This window comes from Canis lupus, chromosome X (assembly GCF_011100685.1).
Source record: "Canis lupus familiaris isolate Mischka breed German Shepherd chromosome X, alternate assembly UU_Cfam_GSD_1.0, whole genome shotgun sequence".
NCBI lineage: Eukaryota > Metazoa > Chordata > Mammalia > Carnivora > Canidae > Canis > Canis lupus.
Window position 1 is genome coordinate 110,003,848 of NC_049260.1, and position 21,289 is coordinate 110,025,136.

At 43.3% G+C, this 21,289-nt stretch overlaps 1 protein-coding gene across 4 annotated transcripts in view; it reads right to left on the reverse strand.

Moving 5' to 3' along the window:
• FGF13 (fibroblast growth factor 13) overlaps nucleotides 1-21,289 on the reverse strand; it is a 523,263-nt gene that overhangs the window by 391,484 nt on the left and 110,490 nt on the right. The gene's annotated exons all lie outside the window — the stretch shown is intronic.

Consider the following 21,289-nt stretch of genomic DNA (forward strand, 5'->3'; position numbering starts at 1 on the left):
ACATAATCGATGTAAAAGCAGCCTGTTAATTAGATAGTGTGCATAATGCACACCAGGGAGGTTGTTAAGGAGATGAGAATGGAGAAGATGAACGTGAAAGAGGTGGGAGAGGTAGAGAAAGGGAAGATGGGGGAAGGGAGAAGGAGTGGCAAAGGTAGAAGAGATGGAGGAGGGAGAAAAAAAAAGTAGGAAGAAAAGTGATCTAGTTCGCCGTGTCAGCAGTGAATCTAACTTTTACTGGAGATGGCAAACATGGCTACTGAACTCTGACACTGGAGTCACGGTGTGGACACCTTGGGCAAGTACCTTTCCTTGTCTGCCCCCCCGGTTTCTTCACCAATCAACACAGGAAGCCGGTATCCTAAGATGATCTACAGTGACCCTCATGGCTTTGACCTCTGTAAATCCATAATCTTTGCAGTCACCAGCTTGGCTCCGTGATCTGGGTCAGTGGAGCCACCAGGCACCAGGGCCAACCAGAACACAGTCTGGAGCTTTAGCAGATGTCCTTGAAAACAGGCAGAGACTCCCAGTGCCAACATCATTTTGGTTCCTGAATGGAGCCTTAGCTGCCTTCCCATAGCCCCCAACTTACTTTCCAGGAAGACATTCTCCCCAGGAACCTACTGGTATGTATGTCTCACTTTACAGCTTCTTTTCCCTGAAGGAATAACAGCACAGACTATCATTTGTTCCTCAGTACAGAATGAAACAATCCAATGAATTCAGCCAATTTGTCCTTCAATAGCTTTTATTGGCCCTTTAAATGATAAATTCATTGGAACCCTTGACCCCAGAGCCTAATACGCAGTGACTCTTAATGTAAATGAGACCTCTCCCCCTAAACGCTCTCTGCTCCTGGTCCCTTTCGAACATCCATAAATCATCCCTGACCACCTCAGGCACAGCCACTCTAGTCTTACTCTGAGAAAGGCTCCAGCATGGCAGGCACCACGCTTTAAGTTCTATGGACCACATGGTGAAATCAACCACAGGCAGGCATCCCCTGAGGAAACCACCCTGTACTGGGAAGGCAGGGGACATGGTCTATGAACTCCATTTTCCTTCCTTATTGGTGAATTTTCCAAGTTAACCAGTATGGAATTGAACTCACTTGTCCATATATCGCCTTAGAATATCTTGTAATTCAGAGGCTTTGTGGTATGCTGGAAAGAATACTGGATCTAGAATCCAAAAGACAAAAGTAAAATCTGAGGGAGGGGGGCACCTGGGTGGCTCAGTCGGCTAAGCGTCCAAACTTGATCTCAGCTCAGGTCTTAGATCTCATGGCTGTGAGTTCCAGCCCCATCTTGGGCTCCACGCCTATGGAACCTACTTTAAAAAAAAGTAAAATTTGGGCTCTACCACTGTCATATGTTGGGCAATTCAGATCTCTCTAAAGGACCTCCTGACTCTTCCCATCTCTAGAACAAAGGTATAATTGTGCATAAGGAGAAAGACTGAATAAGATCCCTATGTCTAAAGCACATAGCACAATGTCTAGTACATGTGTGTTTAAGTATTAGCTAGTAGCCACAGGTAGTATTAAATGAAATAATGGGTATAGGCATGCTTCGTAAAATCAAAAAAAAAAAAAAAAAAGACGCCTGAAGTATGTTTGTGCAATAGCAGACTCGAATGTGAGTAACTAAGTTTCTGCCTTGGTTTCATTATGTTGCATCCTTAGCAGCAGCAGCAGCGAAAAGCACGTATTCACGTTTGTGCGAAAGAACTAATACATAGATAAGGGCACAAATTTCGGCACCGGCCACAGCATCATTATGACAGCTGACAATCGGAAACCGCCCAAACATTCAAAAACGGAGCCAGGTTTGAGGACATCATAACATATGCATGTAAGAGATTACTGGACAGCAATTGAAACAATGCTCTGAAAGCATATTTGACAGAAAAAATAGGCCTAAGATACACGCTGAATGGAAGAAAGGGAAGTCAAGAACCACAGATGTCCTCTTTTATACGTTATAAACCACTCTTGAATGAATTTTAACATATTTTACCTTGACGATGAATAAAAAGTGTATGCCACATGACCTCACTTTTGCAAATGTATAGCATATATGTTAAAATGTATGGAAAATTTCTCAAAAACTTGACACTAAATGGTGACTCTCTGGATATTAGGAATTTAGGTGTTTTTTTTTTGCTTTTTCTTTGGACTGAGCTGAAATTTTCTGAGGTTTTTTTTTTTTTTAATGATTTTTTTTTTTAAAGAATGAAACTGGGGATGCCTGGGTGGCTCAGCAGTTGAGCCTCTGCCTTCGTCTCAGGGCATAATCCCAGGTCTGCAGATAGAGTCCCATGTCGGGCTCCCTGCAAGGAGCCTGCTTCTCCCTTTGCCTATGTCTCTGCCTCTCTCTGTTTCTCATGAATAAATTTTAAAAATCTTAAAAAAAAGAATGAAACCATATTTGTTCAACACCATGACAGATAGAGTCCCTAACCCTAAGTCTCTAAGTCTGCCAAGGAGTCAAAACTTGGTTTCAAAAAAAAAAAAAAAAACTTGGTTTCAGAGGCAGACCTACTGGTTTCAGGGAGCCTTGGGTCTCCCAGGAAACAGACAGGCACTGACTTGCTGTCCCCTAAATGTGTTCTGACAGAGAAATAAAGGCAGGGATATTTGTTGCTTTCCCTGCTTCAGCTTCCTAAGCAACCAATCCCCCTTTGAAATCACTTCAGAGATACATTTTTTAAATGAAGCCATTCTGGGGAGAGAGGAGAACGGAGAGTGACAGCTTCATGGATATGGGGTTTCCTTTTGGTGCGATGAAGATGTTTGGGAATTAGATAGTGCTGATGGTTGCACAACACTGTGAATATACTAAACATCATAGCATATGTTTTCAAATGGCTGGCTGTTGTGTGAATTTCACATCAATAAAATAAAAATTAAAATTAAGCTATTAACACTGAGTGCAGGACAGGTAACTTCATTACGGATGTGGGAAATGTGCCTCTTTAGTTTGTGTGTGTCCAACATGTAAATATTCTGCACACCTAAGTCAAAATTTTATTTTTATTTTTTTAAAGTTATTCGAGAGAGAGAAGGAGCAGAGGGAGAGGCAGAGAGAGAAGGAGAAGCAGACTCCCCACTGAGCAGGGAGCCCAACATGGGGTTCAATCCCAGGACCCTGAGATCACAACCTGAGCAAAAGGCAAATGCTTAACCGACTGAGCCATGCAGGCTCCCCTAGATCAAAATTTTAAATGCTCCATATCACTTGTCATCAGGGAAATACAAATCAAAGCCACAATGAGATACCACTTTACAGTGGTGAAAATGGCTAAAATTAACAAGACAGGAAACAACAAATGTTGGAAAGGATGTGGAGAAAGGGGAAACCGTCTTGCACTGTTGGTGGGAATGTGAACTGGTGCAGCCACTCTGGAAAACTGTGTGGAGGGTCCTCAAAAAGTTAAAAATAGACCTACCCTACGACCCAGCAATTGCACTGCTGCGGATTTACCCCAAAGATACAGATGCAATGAAACGCAGGGACACCTGCACCCCAATGTTCACAGCAGCAACGTCCACAATAGCCAAACTGTGCAAAGAGCTGAGATGTCCATCGACAGATGAATGGATAAAGATGTGGTATATATACAATGGAATGTTAGCCATCAGAAAGGATGAATATCTGCCATTTACATCAACATGGATGGAACTGGAGGAAGTGAAGTAAGTCAATCAGAGAAAGACAATTATCATATGGTTTCATTCGTATATAGAATATAAGAAATGGTGAAAGAGACCATAAAGGAAAGGAGGGAAACTGAGTGGGGAAAGATTAGAGAGGAAAACCAACCATGAGAGACTCCTAACTCTGGGAAACAAATTGAGGGTTGCAGAAGAGGAGAAGGTTGGAGGGATGGGGTGACTGGATGACGGGCACTGAGGAGGGCACTTGATGGGATATGCATTGGGTGTTATACTATATGTTGGCAAATTGAATTTAAATTTTAAAAAAAATTTTAAAAACCTTTACCCCAAAAGAACACTTTTCACTTTGTTTAAGGGGGATGTGTGTTATTAATGAATATGTAGTTTTTATCATGTCATCACAGTCACAGGATGTTAGAACTGAAAGATAGTTTGACCAGCCACTTCCTTTTACAGAATTGGTAACTGAGGTTAGAGCAAACTTGAATATGCAAGTAATTTACAAAAGCAGTAAATTACAAATTGTAAAAAAGCCAAGTGTCTCTACAGTGTTCTTGCCACAATAATCCACTACTAGTCTTTTATTTTATTTTCTGAGCCTCGTTAAACTTATTTTTAAATAACTATCTATTGTTTGATCAAATTCTCTGCCTCATGCCCTGTTCCTGATTTTGCTTTGTGCACCCAAAATCCTTTGATATACTGTACTTTGTGTTTTGATAGTTGTATTGAGCAAATTCATCCTTGTTTAATACAGTTATTTCAGTTATGAGAAGCAGGTGATGCTTGTGGATTAACCCAGTAATGCTCCACACCTTATTTATTCCTGGGAAAGCTAAAGATCCAGGTTTCATCTGAGTCTCAAAAACACTGTCATTAACACAGCAGTTTCTTGATCTGCATCTCTCACAATGCCCTAACTCCATAACCCAGTGAGATTGTTTATTTGAGGGACAAAAAAGCTTTCCATTCACAACCAAGAAAATTATACCTTCCTTGTATTTTGTACAGATTAATTTTTCAGAAGGTCTGTGATCAAATGGCTCTCAAATACATCTCTCCATAGTTGAACTGCAAGGTTGCCAGTGATCTACTTGGAATCAAAGGAGTACTGACATGACAGAGGCAGCAAAGATTTTTCTGATCACTTTGTTAATGTACGTGTCACCAATTTGCAGTTTGTGACACCCCCATTCAACGGTTGGAGTCCGAGCTGGTGTGCCCATTCCTGCAAATGGCAGGTTTTAGGAAACATCTGGGCAGCTCTGATCACTCTGACGAGTTTGGATACATCTGGTGGGAATGATCTGAATTGAATCTGGATCCTAGCCTCCAGAGGTTTACCCACTGCACACCATACCAGCGAAGTCCTCTATGCTTCCACAGCCCTATATGGGATTCAACATCACTCCCTAGATTTTGGAATGAGACAAAGGAGCTCAACTTGTTTCCTGCCTATCAGAAAGCCAATGATGATGTGTTAAGTGGCAACTTCAGTGGGAAGGAGAGGGGAGGGAGTCGTATTTGGTCAACACAGCCCCATCTGTGCACATAACCAATCTAGAGCCAGGGCCAATTTTACAGTGGGGTTTTTTGACACAAGGGAAAGAAATGGAAGAGCTATCCCAAGCAGATTCAACAAAGCCAGCCACAGTTGGATTCACTCATCATCATCTGAAAGAAAAATCCCAAAGAGCCAAATAACCCCCAACATTAAATTTGACCACTATTCATAGGTAGACATGGACCAGACTTCAAAAGAAATGTCAATGATATAACTCCACTCAGAGTCTCCAATCCAGGGATCTCTTCTCTTTTAAGGGTGGGGTGGGGAGGTCAGGGGCACAGGGAGAGAGAGAGAATCCTAAGCAGGCTCCACACCCAGCACAGAGCCCGATGTAGGGCTCAATCCCACAAACCTGACGCCATGACCTCAGCTGAAATCAAGGGTTGGACGCTTAACAAACTAAGCCACCCAGGCACCTCCAGGGATCTCTTTCGATCTCTTTTTCACAGCAGAAAAAGTATTTAATAAACGTAGTGACAGGTAATACTAATATCATCTTTGTCCCTATTACTATTAAGGTGCTTTTCATAGTTCCCAGAATAAATAGGCACTTAAAATTGGCTTTTGGATTAATTTATTAGGCTACTATACTGTAATGTATACTATAATCATGATCACCACAATAACTGCATTTTTTAGCTGTGATGTGTCAAGCACCATGACTATGCTAGGCAGTTTAATATGAAGTAACTCACTTAATACCAACAATGGATCTGCAGTGTAAATGCCCAGAAGAGGTTCCTATAGATCAAAAAGTTCTATTACTGGTCACATCACTAGTAAGTGACCAAACCAGAACTTGAACTCAGGTCTTTCTTACTGTAAAGTGACTATTAATCATAATAATGAAAATAGCAAAGCTTCAATGAGCACTTATCAGATACTGTACCCAATATTCAACCTGCCTTATTGCTATGTTAAGCAGATTCTGCACAGCTATACAATACTGCCTTGGTTTCCAGGGTCATAAATCAGAAAGGCACTAGAAATACTGGGAGAATTGGAGTTTCATAAAGCAAAAGAACAGAGGCTGTCCCTTGGTCTCTGTCCTTATACAAAGATAGCAAAAGGTACCAAGAGCCCATGCTACAGAACAATTTGGGCCCTAAGGAGAAAATCCAGTCACATAAAGTCTTCTTGTCAAGTTGGGTCATGGAATACTGGCAATGGCCAAGACCTTGGCAAACAAACTTTACAACCCACCCCCCCATCATTGGTAGACCAGAAATCTGAAGTCCTGAGAAGGGGAGCAATGCGTTTTCATCACCTCACAAAGAAGCTCAGGGTTTCTGAAAGCTTTTCAGAGTGGCAGGTGGGGCCACTCCAACATTTACCAAGGGCTCTGTCAGTGCTCCAAGATGGAATATGACAATGAATCCAGCACAGGCCCTGGCTCTCAATTTGCTCACTGTCCAATGAGGGAGATGGACAAGTCACAAGCAACAGGAATTCAAGCCAAGGAGGAAGCTGAATGGCACCAGGCTAGGTGAGTTCAGAGGAAGAAAAATCCTTTCCAGCGGGCAGCGGGGTGGCAGGGGAAGGTCAGTAGAGGAGATGATATCAGCAAACGACGAGTCAAATTATGAGAAGGAAAAATACAAACAGCAATGGCTGTTTGGGAGCCATAGGGAGAAACCTTTCGGGGGTGTTCAGGAAGCTTCGCAGGGCTTCAATTTGGCTGGGAATGAGTACAAGTAAGGGAGAACAGAGGAACATAAGGCTGTCCAGTTGTTTGGGAAGCCCATGGACGGGAGGCAGAAGAGGGGAGACTGTCCTGAGCTGTTGGAGTCTGAGCATAAGACCGAGACAACTACAACCGGCCTCAGAAAGATGTCCCTTGGCACTGCTTTCTGGTAAACATCTGCGGGGGGAAGAGGCCCAAGAGAAGGGCGGTAGGAATGAGGAGAAGAGTCAGGAGGCTGTTGCAACAGACAAGAGGGGACGAGAGTGGCATAAAGTGTGGCAGGGACCCACAAAGGGCAGAGGAGCGGGCCCACTCCACAGACTTGTCCTTTCCTCCCCTAGCGCTGCGTTTCACTGCAGGGACACTTCGGTGATCTGGAGCAGCTCATGCACACCTTACTCCTTAAAGAGGCTTTTGCTCCCTGAAGGGATGGGACTGTCTAGCTTCAGAATACTCAGTCCCTCTGGCCTGTGTTTGACCCAATCTTACATGACTGAGTGCCTTTTTACATCCTCTAGTCCTAAACTTTAATGACTTCACATCAACACAACATAACTGTTTGCTTTTTTTTCCCCCAGTGGAGCTTGAGGATGGGATGCACAGACAGAAGCCAGCCACTTCCAGACAACAGCCCTTCCACTGTGACCAAACTGACAACTGCATCCCGTTGTCTGTGACCACTGCTTTTCCTGGGTCTTGGATCTAGCTGGAGCTTTTCGCTGCACCAATCCTCGACAAAAGGCACCTGCCTCCCAGGATCAAAGCGAACAGAGAAAGCAACTTGGCAATTAGATATGTCCATTCAGAAGTCAGTATTTCCCAACTAAAACTCTGCAAAAGTATCTGGGAGGCACAGAGCAGAGGAAGATCCACCGAGCTCCTAGACTCTGCAAGAAACCCAAGAGCCCCACCAGAGAGACCAATCCTCAGCACCACATATTGATGTTTGACCTACTCACAGCAATCTGCACAACCTTTCCGTGTTCGCTGAAGATATCTGCTGAAAATTAACTAGGTGGGTTTGGTTTTCTCCCCTCTGATGAGTTACTGATCTTCGGATAAGGCAGTATTACTTGATAAAGCCTTGTCTACACCAGTAAAACACATTTCAAATCTATAACAAAATCTCCTAATAACAAAATCTGCTGCACAACCCTTACCAAGACTAAAAATGGAACACCCACCAGCAAGCAAAGGAGCTTGGAGTGATCGGCAGGGACAAAAATAATAAAGTCTTCCAGAGATGAGCACTGGAGCATGCCGCAAACACCTGTGGAGTACTATTTACCAGAACCAACCACAAGCAAAATCATCCCTATGGACAGAGATGTAAAATCAATGGGCCAGTGGGCCTTTTGCATCACACCAGGTAGGAGATATGGCTCCAGTGGGCTGAGGATAGCTGTCGTCACAATTATACCCCAGAGTACACATCCATGGGATCGCTCGTCTCCAAAGCTGTCCCTTGGTAATTCCAACTTACTGCCCCGCATGTGCCCACAACTTTCGGACAGCTGCATTCCAAGATGCTCATGGATACTTTTAACCATCTGCTCTGGCTAGGAGAGCTAGACAGTGGAAAAACAAGTGGCAGCTGGAACTGCCTCAAGAAAAATATAAGCTCCCTCCTCCACCAGGAAGCAAGGGGGCTCTCAAAGATATTGAAGGGGGCTCTGGACTTCCCACGGTACTTGGACAGCTATAACTTGGATGTTAACAGAAGGTGTGATCCCAGAATCACCTAGGGGACTGGAGTTACCTTTCTAACCTCCTCTTCTGGCCCAGGACAATTAATGCCCTCAGACTGCAGGAAGTGTCAGTGGCCTCAGCCTATTAGGTTTCCATGGAGCCAAGATACACATACTGGGTATCACTCAGGACTCTGGGCTTAGGGGATGTGTGGGAGCACAACAGTGGCTTTGCTCTTACAATAATCCTGTACAACTAAATTTTATTATATTCTATGATTGCCAATAATGAGCAATCACGTTGCTACTGCCCAGAGGACTCTATATACACCATGTCCAATGGCCTTGACAGACATTACCACATTGAATCCTCCCAACATTTTTATCTCTCTCAATGGACGAAGAGACTGAGGTTGGGAAAGATGAAATGACCAAAATCATTCTGCTTGGTAGAGGATGCCGGAGTAACACCTCAGAGTAATATAAAAATCTAGATGAAGAAAAAAAGGAGGAAATCTGATCTCCCATTCAAAAATAAGGTTGTCTCTCATACAAGCCCTCTATAGTGTCTATTTGTTTGCTTACAGTTAAGAATAATATCTTGGGGCACCTGGGTGGCTCAGTTAGTTAAGCAGCTGATTCTTGGTTTCAGCTCAAGTCAGGATCTTGGGGTCCTGAGACTGAGCCCCCATGTTGGGGGCTCATCAGGGAGTCCGCTTGCAGAGTCTCTCTCTCTCTCTCTCTCTCTCTCTCTCCCTTTCCCCCCCACTGGTGTGCACTCTCATGCTCGCACATTCGCTCTCTCTCTGTCAAATAAATAAATAAATAAATAAATAAATAAATAAATAAATAAAACTTTTTATTTTTTTAAAACATCTGACTCTGGAATTTAAGCTCAGGTCTTGATCTCAGGGTCATGAGACTGAGCGCTGCATCAGGCTGCAGCACAGAGTCTGCTTGAGATTCTCTCCCTCCTCTGTTACTCCTCCTGCTTGTACTCCTGTGCGCTCTTTCTCTCAAATAAATAAATAAAACATTTTGTCAAAAAGGAATAACATCCCAAGGGAAGGTTCCTTTCTTAAAGTAATAGGACCCAGAAAACCAAGATTCATAAGCAAATTATTCTGCATCTTATGGACATGGTGAACACAATTATACATATTACTTACTAGTGCTGTGTGAAGAATCACCATATAGCTCTAGAGTTAGGTGGAAAAAAAAACAAACATACCACACATGGTGTGTATGTAGTGAGGGACCATTTTAACAGATCTGCATGAATTAGAAACAAAATTTGGAATGTATTTCCTGAAACTGGAGCTAACAGAGGTTCAGTTTGCTGAGGGGCCACCTCCGGGTGAGAGGATCTACACATGGCAGAGGGCTACATCTGCTGAGGGCAATGCCATACAGAGAAACCAGGAGTCCTGTGGGATAAGAGTCAGAAGAGGAGAAGGCTGACCCAATCAAGCCACCAACTCCCCACTGAGAGCCAGCTATGTGCGAGTCATGGTAGGGAGCCCAAAATCAATTAGAAAATGTGCTTTCTGTCTTCAAGGCACTTTACAGCCTGACTGAAAATAAAAAGCATGTTCCCTTACAGAGATAAGTGATAAGAAAGGATAGTTCAGGGGTGCCTGAGGGGCTCAGTCAGTGAAGCATCTGTCTTCGGCTCGGGTCATGACCCTAGGGTCCCAAGATCGAGCCCTGTGTCTGGCTCCCTGCTCAGTGGGGAGCCTGCTCCTCTCTCTGCCCTTCCCTCCTGCTCTGCTCTCTCACTATCTCTCTCTCCCTCTCTCAAATAAATAAAATCTTATTTTTTTAAAAAAGGGTAGCCTGCAATAAAGTTTCCCAATCTAGGACATTCCATCAAAAGCCCCGAGTCTTAATGCAGACTTGACTTCCACTCTATGTGTCTCTGGGTGAGACTCTGCCCCTCTCTGTTCCTCTGGCTCCTCATCTGCACAATGATGGGTTTGGCCCAGATGACCTGTAAGCCTCTTGATCTGGAAGCTCCTGAATTCAATCTGTAGGTTGGTGGGGTAAGGGGAGGAAAACGTGCTCTCCCAGCCAGCAGACAACTACCTGGAAACAGTAAACCCCAAATTGCCTCCAAATATACACAGTACCGAAACATTCAGTCTTTGGTTGCACCTCTGAGTTAGTTCCCAGCTTACTTGGAAGCAGCTGTCCCCCTTCCCTCTGATCAAGGAAGCTGTTGATTCCAAAATTCAAAGGTTGTACATTAAGGTTTCAGGGACAGCCTGTAGATGAGGTGGGAATGACGTGACAAGGCAGCGATGTTTGTTTCGAAGGAAGCTCCAGACCCTTCTGAAACCCAGAAGCTCTGAGTCGGTAAGTAGGCAGAGATGCTATTGGGGCAGGAAGCCACCGAAGCAGCGGCACACATTCTTACCTCATCTAGCAGTCTCCAAGAACAGTCAGCAGACAGGAGGTCACATGTGACCACTAAAATACCTGAAAAACTGACCATGGGATAATGGGAGGCAGGCAGAGGCTACCCACATAACAGGTGGCCAATACATCACTGAGGAAATCGCTTACTCTCTCTGAATTTCAGCTTCTTTGTCTGTAAAAGTAGAGATGATAATAGTACCTACCTGTTTGAATTGGTACAAAGATTGCATACAACCCGGCATAATACTTGGAATATAGCAGATATTAGATAAAGCGTAACAACTATGAGTATGCCTAGCCATCCTTTTCTGCATCCTTGTTCCCTCAAAGAGAAGCTCCTTGTCCATGTCTCCTCGGTATTGCTCTCAGGAAAGGATCTAGTAAATCCACTCACTTGTTAGGAAGCAGGGAAAATGGTGAGAGGTGTGGGGTCAATGCCTGCCATGGCTTCCTTAGACCAGGGAGCATTTTTAGTAAGCAGGAAGCACATACAGACGAATGAGATTCAAATGTTGGACTTTCAGACTTCAGCCAGTTGAGGAAAGGGGAGGTTTCAGAGGTAAGGACATCTTCACATTAGCCAAGATCACAATGTGTGGCCTACAATTCACTTCTTTAACTTTACATTTTGCCACAGGATGAATACCTGTTCAATTCCACTCAGTTTAATTCAGCTCGATAGAACTTAGACTCTTGAGTTGTTCTCCGCTAGGATCTTAGAATGTGGGCATGAATAACCCAGAATCTCACCTTCCAGAGGTTCATGACCTGCAGGAGCTTGCACACATGTGAACAATTCATTAAATATAAAATGGAACGTGAGACCTGGTATGGAGCAGTTGGGGGAATATGCGGTTAACACAGGAGGAGGAGATACTCATCCTGTTTGAGGGAAAATAGGAGAAAGCTTCATAAAACAGGTGGAATTTGAGATGAGCCTTGAGAAATGAGTAGCTCAAAGGAAGAACATGTAGGAAAGAGCGATCGAAATGGTGAGAAGGCCATAAATGAAGGCACTGCTTAAGAAAATTATGCATCCATCAGGAGAAAGGCAATAATCCAGCATGACTGGAAAGCCAAGTAATGAATAGGAAAACAGATTTTTTTTTAATGCAGAGCAAGACTATATGGGCTTTGAAACAAAAAGGAATAGAAAGAACTGAAAGCAGAGTGGCAAATAAATAATACTAAGAATTAAAAGGGGTTTAAACTATAGATCAGCAGAGGAGAAAAGATCAGATAATGTTATAAGCAACTTTATACTCATAAGTTCAGAAATTTCAATGAAATATGCAAATTACCAGAAAACCATAAATTTTTTAATTGACCCAAGAATGGCCCTATAACCATTTTAAAAATTTAAAGCATCATATTAAACAAATGCCAGATCCAAGAGGGTTTATTTATAAGCAAGATCGACTAACCATTCAAGAAACAGATAATTCCAATCTTACACAAACACTTCTAGAGAACAGAATAAAGGAATATTTCCCAACGCATTTTATGAGGCTATTTTCACCTTGGTACCAAAAATAGTCAAGAATAATAGAGAAAGACAAAAGGCACACTAACCTAACTTGTGAAAATAAATGTAAAAATGCCCAGCAAAATACCAGCAAATGAAATCTAACCATGTCTACAAAAGAAAATCAATTATGACCATGTTGGGTTAATTCCAAGAATTTAAGTTTGTTTTAACATTAAAAATTCTGTGAGTGTAAAGCACTGCATTGCTTCAAAGGATTAAAGGAGAAAGAAAAAACTATGCTATATGAACATCGCAAAAGGTACAGAAAAATGCATTCGATAAAAATCAACATCCATCCACAATGAAATCTACTAGCTACCTGATAAAAGCTATCCATACAAAATATTTTGGAGGCATGATAACTCAGTGGTAAAATATTATAAGAATTCCTTTTGAAATCAGGAACAAAAGAGGAATGTTCATGATACACTCTTGGGCTGGTGCCACCTTAACTCAACATTGCACTGCAGGGCTTAACTGGTGCAGTATGGCCAAACAAGGGAAAAGAAGAAATAAAACCATCATTATTTGCTAATACTCTGATTAATTCTATAGAATAAAAGAATCTTATAAATCATTATATTTTTATTAAACAAATTTAACAAGGCTGTCAGAGACAGACTTCTAAAGTATAGGCGGTATTATTCAATTGTCCAGGCTATACAGTAGACAGGTGGGGGTTCATTTTTTTATTTTAATTATTTTTAACCTTCATGCATATGGTACATGTAGGCTTCTGTATATGTACATTTCATCATAAACATTGAGAAACAAACAAAAAGTTTGGGGACAGAAAGATGAGTGCTGCATTCTCCTGGTAGTTCAGGTGAGGGACAGGAGGGTCTGCAACAGTGCAGGGACAGTGAGGACGGCTAGCTGGGGGCTGCTGCAGGAAGCCCACTATATAACCACAACTAGCAGAGCTCAGGGGAAAAGGCGAGAGAAAGAAGAGTCTGAACAGAGCACAGAGCCATCCTTCACCTCCGTGTCAATGAGGTCTCTGCCCCAGGATCCCTTTCCTGACAGCTCTGCTCTGTACCTGTCAGTAGTAGATGGGGGAACCACTTTCTTTGTGCCCCCCCAAGGCTACAACTGGTGGTCTCATCTCGGCTCCCTACCTTGCTAACTCTGGCAACTCTTGTCTGCGAGCACAGCCCGTCCTAGCCCTGGCCTTAGAAAAACAGAGCCGGATGTATTGAGTAAATATGCTTTCCTGGGTCTGAATGACCCAGCTTCTCTTCTTAGAATAAATACAGGAAATAACATCCTCATAAGATAAGCACAAATCGGGATCCCTGGGTGGCGCAGCGGTTTGACGCCTGCCTTTGGCCCAGGGCGCGATCCTGGAGACCCGGGATCGAATCCCACGTCGGGCTCCCGGTGCATGGAGCCTGCTTCTCCCTCTGCCTATGTCTCTGCCTCTCTCTCTCTCTCTCTCTCTCTCTCTGTGACTATCATAAATAAATAAACATTTTTAAAAAAAAAAAAAAAAAAAAAAAAAGATAAGCACAAATCTTCCTTAACTAATCTCTAGCAAAGGCATGGTAACCTGTCAAGTTGCTGTCCATAGCTCAATCTGTCTGGGGCTTTGGTGGGTGGGGATAGTAGTGGAGAGGACCTTTTCTGTCTCCGAAATAATAATTCTATATCCTGTGTCCCAAGGCTGGCCACCTGGCTAGTAGAATACTGACATAAAAGTAGGAACAAGGGTTATCTTTTTGGTTCCTGGCACTTCGACTTTCTGCCCTTAAGTCTTTCTGTACCATGCCCTCTCCCCTGCCCCGCTCTCTGGATCTCCCCTATGGATTGAAAAGAAAGGGGACCAGTCCAGGAATATATCAAACTCTGCTCCAAAGACCCAGAGCATTCTGCCATGGAATCCCTCAGCGGGCCCCTGGGCTGGGGAAGGAGGAGGACAGGAACTGAATTTTCCACCCACACTTCAAACACAGCAGCCCCAGGGTGACCTGTTGGACATAATGGACTTTGTATAAGATTTTTCCGTGAGGATTCAAAAAAGTCCTGTTAAAAGAATACAGAGCAAAATACAAAAAATGTGTGAAAACTGCTATACTGGAAGACCTCTGGTCATGAAAATAACAGCTTACTCCAAAATGAGTAAGTCTAACGAGCCCAGAACCATAACCCAAAGTACTGGCAGCAACTGACCCGCCTCACACTCTGGGCCATCCATGTTCCCAGAATAATCCAACAGCCATGTAGGTCAACCAGCCCCTTAGTGGGGAAAGCAAGCAAGCATACACACACACACACACACACACACACACACACACACCAACCAGCAGCGAGGCAAAACTACTTCTTTGGGGCTGGAAGCCATCATGACATGCATAGTGTGACACACAAAGACTGGGTATGAGCAGGATCTGCAGAGCAGATGGCCCCAGCTTGGTTCACCACATTAGGCCATGTACTAAGGACACACAAGCAGAAGATTAAGGAGGTAAGGAAAAACTACCAATAGGTACCTCAGTAAGGACACCCTAGCACCTAGCAGAGAGAGGAATGGAGAGACGGAAGAAGGGAGTAAGAGGGAGTGACCAAAGACAGGAAGGAGAGAAGGACAGGAAAGAAGGAGGAAGGGGGAGAAGGGGGGACAACAGGCAGATCAGAAGAGTGAGAGGCTCTGAGCGGCACTGACAATAAACAACACTAGGAATGTGATGCGCAGACCAAACCCCAAAAGGTGGCCACTGCAAGGAAGGCAGACTACCTAGAAAGCTAAGTTGTAGATCCCTCAGGGAAGCTCTATTACCAGGAAGAGGAATGGAAGATTTTTTTTTCCCTTTGAAAAGTATGAACACCTGCAAACAATAGGATCCATCCACTAGCCAAGAAAGGTGAATTTCGTAATTCCCACTTTCTAGAAGAGTAAAAGCTCAGGGGCACCTGGGTGGCTCAGTCAGTTAAGTGTTCGACTCTTGATTTCGGCTGGGGGTCATGACCTCAAGGTGGTGAGATGGAGCCCATGCTGGGCGTGGAGCCTGCTTAAGAATCTCTCTTCCTCACCCTCTGCCCCTCCCCCAACTCTGTCCCTCTCTAGAAAAAAAAAAGAATAAGAAAAGTAAAAGCTCAGAGGTGCAGGGATGTGATCTCTCATCTGCCAAAGGGGAAACGGGCATCACTGACTTTATATGTGAGCCACCCTCCTTGGCCGGCCCAAGGGAAAGGGACTCGATACCATTCATCCTTTACTCTTTTCCCACAATACCATGAGCCAAGAAAGGTAGCAGCTGTGCCTTAGCATCCAAACCAAAGATTGAGCAAGATGAGCAATCTTTTATAAGGTTGAGATGCCCTGAGTCTGTCCGGTCCCCAAATATGACTCATGTCCCTTCAAACTGCAGAAATCCACCGAGATTGGGGAAACTTAGCTGCTAAGCCATAAATGCAATGGACTCAGGGACCCAACTCTGACCTCTGCTGAGAAGAACCAAAGGCTACATTCTTCTCAAAGCTATTCTGACAAGAAGCCAATAGTCCACTATGCCTCCAGAGATTATTAATATAGTGGTTTGGTTAGAAATCAATAAATGTACTTTTTAATCATCCTTGAAGCCAAAAGCTATTGAATAGTCTGCTGCAAACACCTACAAACTGGTGCGATTTATTTTACTGCTCTTCCAACTACAGCATTAGTTTTGAACACGTGCTATTATTTGTGGGTTTTAATCAGACACAGTATCATATTTTTAGGTGAGAAACAGGTTTACAATTTTGCCAAAGAATATTCAACGGGTTGGGTATTATCTTGCCTTTCAAGAGAACTGAAAGAACTATTATGCTTGAGGAATAAAAAATAGAACTCAAGGAAGTATAAAACCTTCAGAATAAATATAAAATACTTCTGCAACGGAAAAAATACATTAAGGCCGTAATCTATTCCCTTTAAAACTGTAGTAAATGAAATTAATTGCAGATTTAAAAAATCAGCTTATATCTGAGCAGACCACCAGACATGTCCCTGAAACAACTCTGTGACACTATACTTAGAACAGTTTCAGAAGATGAGGAGAAAACAGTACTCTGGAATAGAAGTTAAGTACCTAGGAAAGGACAGATTGATCAAAATCGAGTCAGGTTTTGTTCTGAGGACACAGAAAGGCTTTTCAGAGGAATGCAAAACAGGGCCCAAAGCAACGGTAGGCTTCCAACCCAGCCCAGGCTCACCCTGTTAGAGGCCCAGGCATCTGTCATGGGCTGTTTTCCTTCCTATGGCTTCTTGGGGACTTCGTGGGAGCACGTAGCCAAGGCATCCTACAGGACTATCCATATTTCCTTATCATGCTGGCCTATTCTGAACTTGGATCAATTCAAGAGTTCAGGCTCATGTGCTGTTTTGCTTCCATATTTCATGGCACAGATTCAAAACGAGGAAAGGGGAGAACCTACACAGGCCGTGGCCCTTCCTTCAGGCTGCTGCCCTTACTAAGAGGGCTGACTTGTTACTGCCACAAGCATTGCTCTACGTCTGTGCGTGACTCATACTTCGGTGCGTAGCTGGTTGCTTTTGTGAACTCTCCCACAAATTACAGTCACTTAAAATGGTGTTGCTACATTCACCACAACAAACTTATTTAAAATAGAACTTCAAGTGATACTGACGGACCTCGTCCAAATGTATAATGTCCTTGGCCTGTCCCTTTGAGAAATATAAGCATATTATAGAGCCACACGCCCATTTCCATATTATGCAACTACTTATTTCTTTCTTAACAGCTGTCCCAGTGGTGGTGAGACCAGTGCCCAAACCCTTAGAGAATTTGGGTCAACGTGGAGGACTGGCCTGGAGAATGGCCCCAGAGGAAGATGTCAATCTCTTCCCCCCACCCACCCCCCACCGCCTCTCTCCTCTCTGCCTTACTAAATTCATGCCTAACATCAATATACCCTCATCCACAAAGCTTCATAACTTTTCTAAAATTTCTATGGCATTTATAATCCTCACAATATAGTATCTTATAGTTCCCCTACTTGTTTATGTATGTGCATCTTCTCCTCCCTACTGTTTTATAACATGATAATTATCATCATCAAACAGCTTGCCAAGGCTCCAACATACACTAATACCATGGTACAGTCGGGGAGAGTAGAAATGTGCTTAGAGACAGAAGTTCTAATTTTAAAGTCCCTGCTTCATCATTTACCAAGAATGTAACCCTGAAGAAAACACTTAGCTTGTCTGGGCCTTAATTTCCTCATCTGCAAAATGGGAGTGATGCATGATGGTGGAAGAGGAGAAAGAAGGCAAGGAGGAGGAGGAGGAGGAGCAGGAAGAGAAAAGACCTTCTTGTCAGCATGGCATTGTGGAATGACAAACTCTGGAGTCCGATGGACCGGAGTCCTGTCATTTACCTACTAAGTCATCAAATACAACTTACTTAGATGCTCGTAGTCTATTTCCTCCTCTATGAAATTGGAATAATAGTCCTTATCCTGAAGACTTGCCTGGTTAGTTAATCAACCAAACGACCCTTAGAGGACCATAACAATGCCTCAAACAGATGATAAGTATTATTATTATACTTGCAATCAGGATTATTATTTACACTTGATTCCTGACCTCAAAGCATTCCCAGTCCAGCCAAGCAAATGAGATACAGAGGGAAGCACACCTCCCTCCCAGTGTGCAGCCCCACATGCTGAGGACCAAATGGGCAGTAACAGAGGTGAGAGCTTTGGCTGATGACAAGGGAGGGAGAGCTCACATAGGCTGCACCATCATGGGAAGGCTCCATGTGCAGGAAAGCAAAGCTCCCTTGCCATCCTTCCCCCAGCATAAGAACCCACTCCGTGTCACATCTTCCCATAACAAAGTCCAGACTCAGAGGAGTTTAAACAATGTCCAAGAGCACTGGAAATCAGTGACAACTTTCAATCAGAGCATTGACATGACAAGAGCTACACATTAGGAAAATTAACCAGAGTCCTGTCCAGAATACATTTAAGAGGCCAATAAGCTCATGATATCCAAGAGGTAGAAATAACCCAAATGTCTATTGGTGGATGAAGGGATAAACAAATATAGTCTGTCCATACAGTGGAATATTATTCAGCCATAAAAAGGACGAGATCCTGAAATATACTATAATAGGAATGAGCCTTGAAAACATCAGGAACCTCAAAATCATTATGCTAAGTGATAGAAGCCAGCCACAAAAGTCCACATTCTCTATGATTCCAGAACAGGGAAATCTGTAGAGATAGCAAGAAGATTGGTGATTTGCTTAGGGCTGGAGGGAGCATGGACAGGGGGATAGAGGCATGATAGCTGAAGGGTTGGGGCTTCTTTCTGGGGTGATAAGAATGTTCTGAAATAGATCATAGGCAACTTATGAAATACATCCTAATAGTGCTGAGGCCAGTTGGGAGCCACTGCAGCAGTCCAGGTGGAAAGAGTCAAGAGCATGGGACAGGAAGAAGTGAGAAACTATTCTCAGACCCAGATTCAGAGGAAGATGAGGATCCCTTGAGAACCGGGGACCGGGACAGGAGTGCAGCACAGTGGTAAAGAGCATAGACTTTATCATCACCCAGCCTGGGCTTTCCATCTGCCTCAGCCACTTTTTGCTGTTTGACCTTGGGCAAGTCACTAAACCTCTCTGAGCCTCAGTTTCCCAGCTAGAGATGGAAGAAATGGTAGTATCTGCCTCATAGAGTCATGGTAAGTATTTGACGATGAAAAATGCATTAATATCAGTTTTTGAGGACCTTTCCTGAGGTCTGTGAATTGAAAGAAACATTCTAAACACAGGACCTGGCTGAAAAGTGAAGTGGCCACTGGCCACCAGCAGGTAGAGGGTTTATAAAGGAGGAAGAAGAGGTACTGAGAACAAACCTCACAACTCAAGGTCTGGCCAGGGGCCACATTCCCAAAGGCAGGCTTCTGAGAAATAAATGGATAAATGAGAGCTTTAGGAAAAAAATGTATTAATGTCAGGTAAATTGCCTAACACATGGAAGGTCCTCAATAAATATCAACCACCATGATCAACTATCATTATCGTTATTCAGAAATGCCTTTGACCAAATGGGAAGAACAACGTGGGGGGCAGGGGGTTAAGTTCAGAGGGCCTGGTATCTGGTGAGGCCAAGACTAGGGCTTCTCGTCATTACATTTGAGATACATATTAGCTGATGTGACTTCACTGCTCAAAATACTTCTTACACTGGGTTTCCAAAAAGAACAGTGAAACTTAATAGGCGGGCTATTAGTAAGGAATACCCTCTGAGAAATGTGGTCTTTGGCATACCCAAGGGTAACCAGGGACATTGGGCAACATTGGACTGCTTAACCCTAAATTGAGCTTGGCCATTTCCTGCCTGCCTGACAAAAGGAGAATGCGCACTCCAAAGTGCACATAAGCACACCAACTCACATTCCTTGTATGATTGTTTAATTCAGAGGCCAGAAAATTACAGCTCCGAAACCAAATCCAGCTGCCACCTGTTTTGTAAATAAAGTTTTACTGTAACACAGACAAGGCTGTGTGTTTCTGCATGATCTATGGCTTTTGTCATACTACGATGGCAGAGTTCAATAGTTGCAACAGAGACTGTATGGCCCACAAAAGCCTCAAATATGTTATGTAGTCCTTTACAGAAAAAGGAAAAAGTTTGTCCAACCCTGGTTTAAATTATATTGAGCATGCTACTATGTCCTGTATGATTCTCATTTTTTTTTCGACTTTTTCCCATTTTAAACTCCGATTCTTTACCGCGTTTTACCAAGTTTCATCATTTACATTATTAATATCAACATTGTTTTCCAGTGGGATTCCCTATCTGGCCATACTAAACAAGTCTCAGGTACAAAAGGCACTGGACTCAGGGCTGCCGGACACTTTTCTGTTTCTAAAGATTTATTTATTTATTTTAGGGTGAGGCAGAAGGGCAGAGGGAGAGAGACAGAGAAGCAGACTCCCCACTGAGTACAGAGCCTGATATAGTGCTTGAACCCAGGTCCCTGAGATCATGACCTGAGCCGAAGGCAGGCACTTAACTGACTGAGGCACCCAGGTGCCTCAGGTTGCTGGACACTTTAAAAAATAAAATCTGTTGGTGATTCATTCATTCTTTAACCTGCAACTGCCACTATCTGGCCTGCATAGATCGTGAGGTGCCCCATGCAGAAGAGACAGGGCGGTATGGGGAAGAGGCAGGGCACAGGGAACCAAGAGGCCGAAATTGTAATCCTGGCCTTCCCACTAACTTGCTGAGTGACTCAAGGAAAACTGCTTTCCCTTTCTGGGCCACATAGTCCCCCTCTGAACCCTTATGGTCCCTCCCAGCTTCATGACTCCAGCTCCAAACTCTATACAGTATAAAGGACTCTAGTTCACCTTCATGACATCTATCAAATAGTGAAGATCCAATAAGTTTGAGCATATTAAGCAGTTAGCACCGTGTGGGGTCCAATAGTAAGCACCCCATAAACAAGAGGCCCAATAGTAAGCACCCCATAAACAAGAGCAATTACTATCACAATAACTAAATATGGGTTTTTTATTTACTAAATATTTAAAAGACATCATCTTTTTAGAATAGAGCACATGATTTTACATTCTAATACTTTAGAATAAAAAAATACTTTAGAATACATTACAGGCTGGTGTGACTACAAAAAAATTTTATGAAAGAATCTAAATTTATAGAAGAGCTAGAAGATGATTAGTTCCATTACAAAAGGACTTTTTCCTCT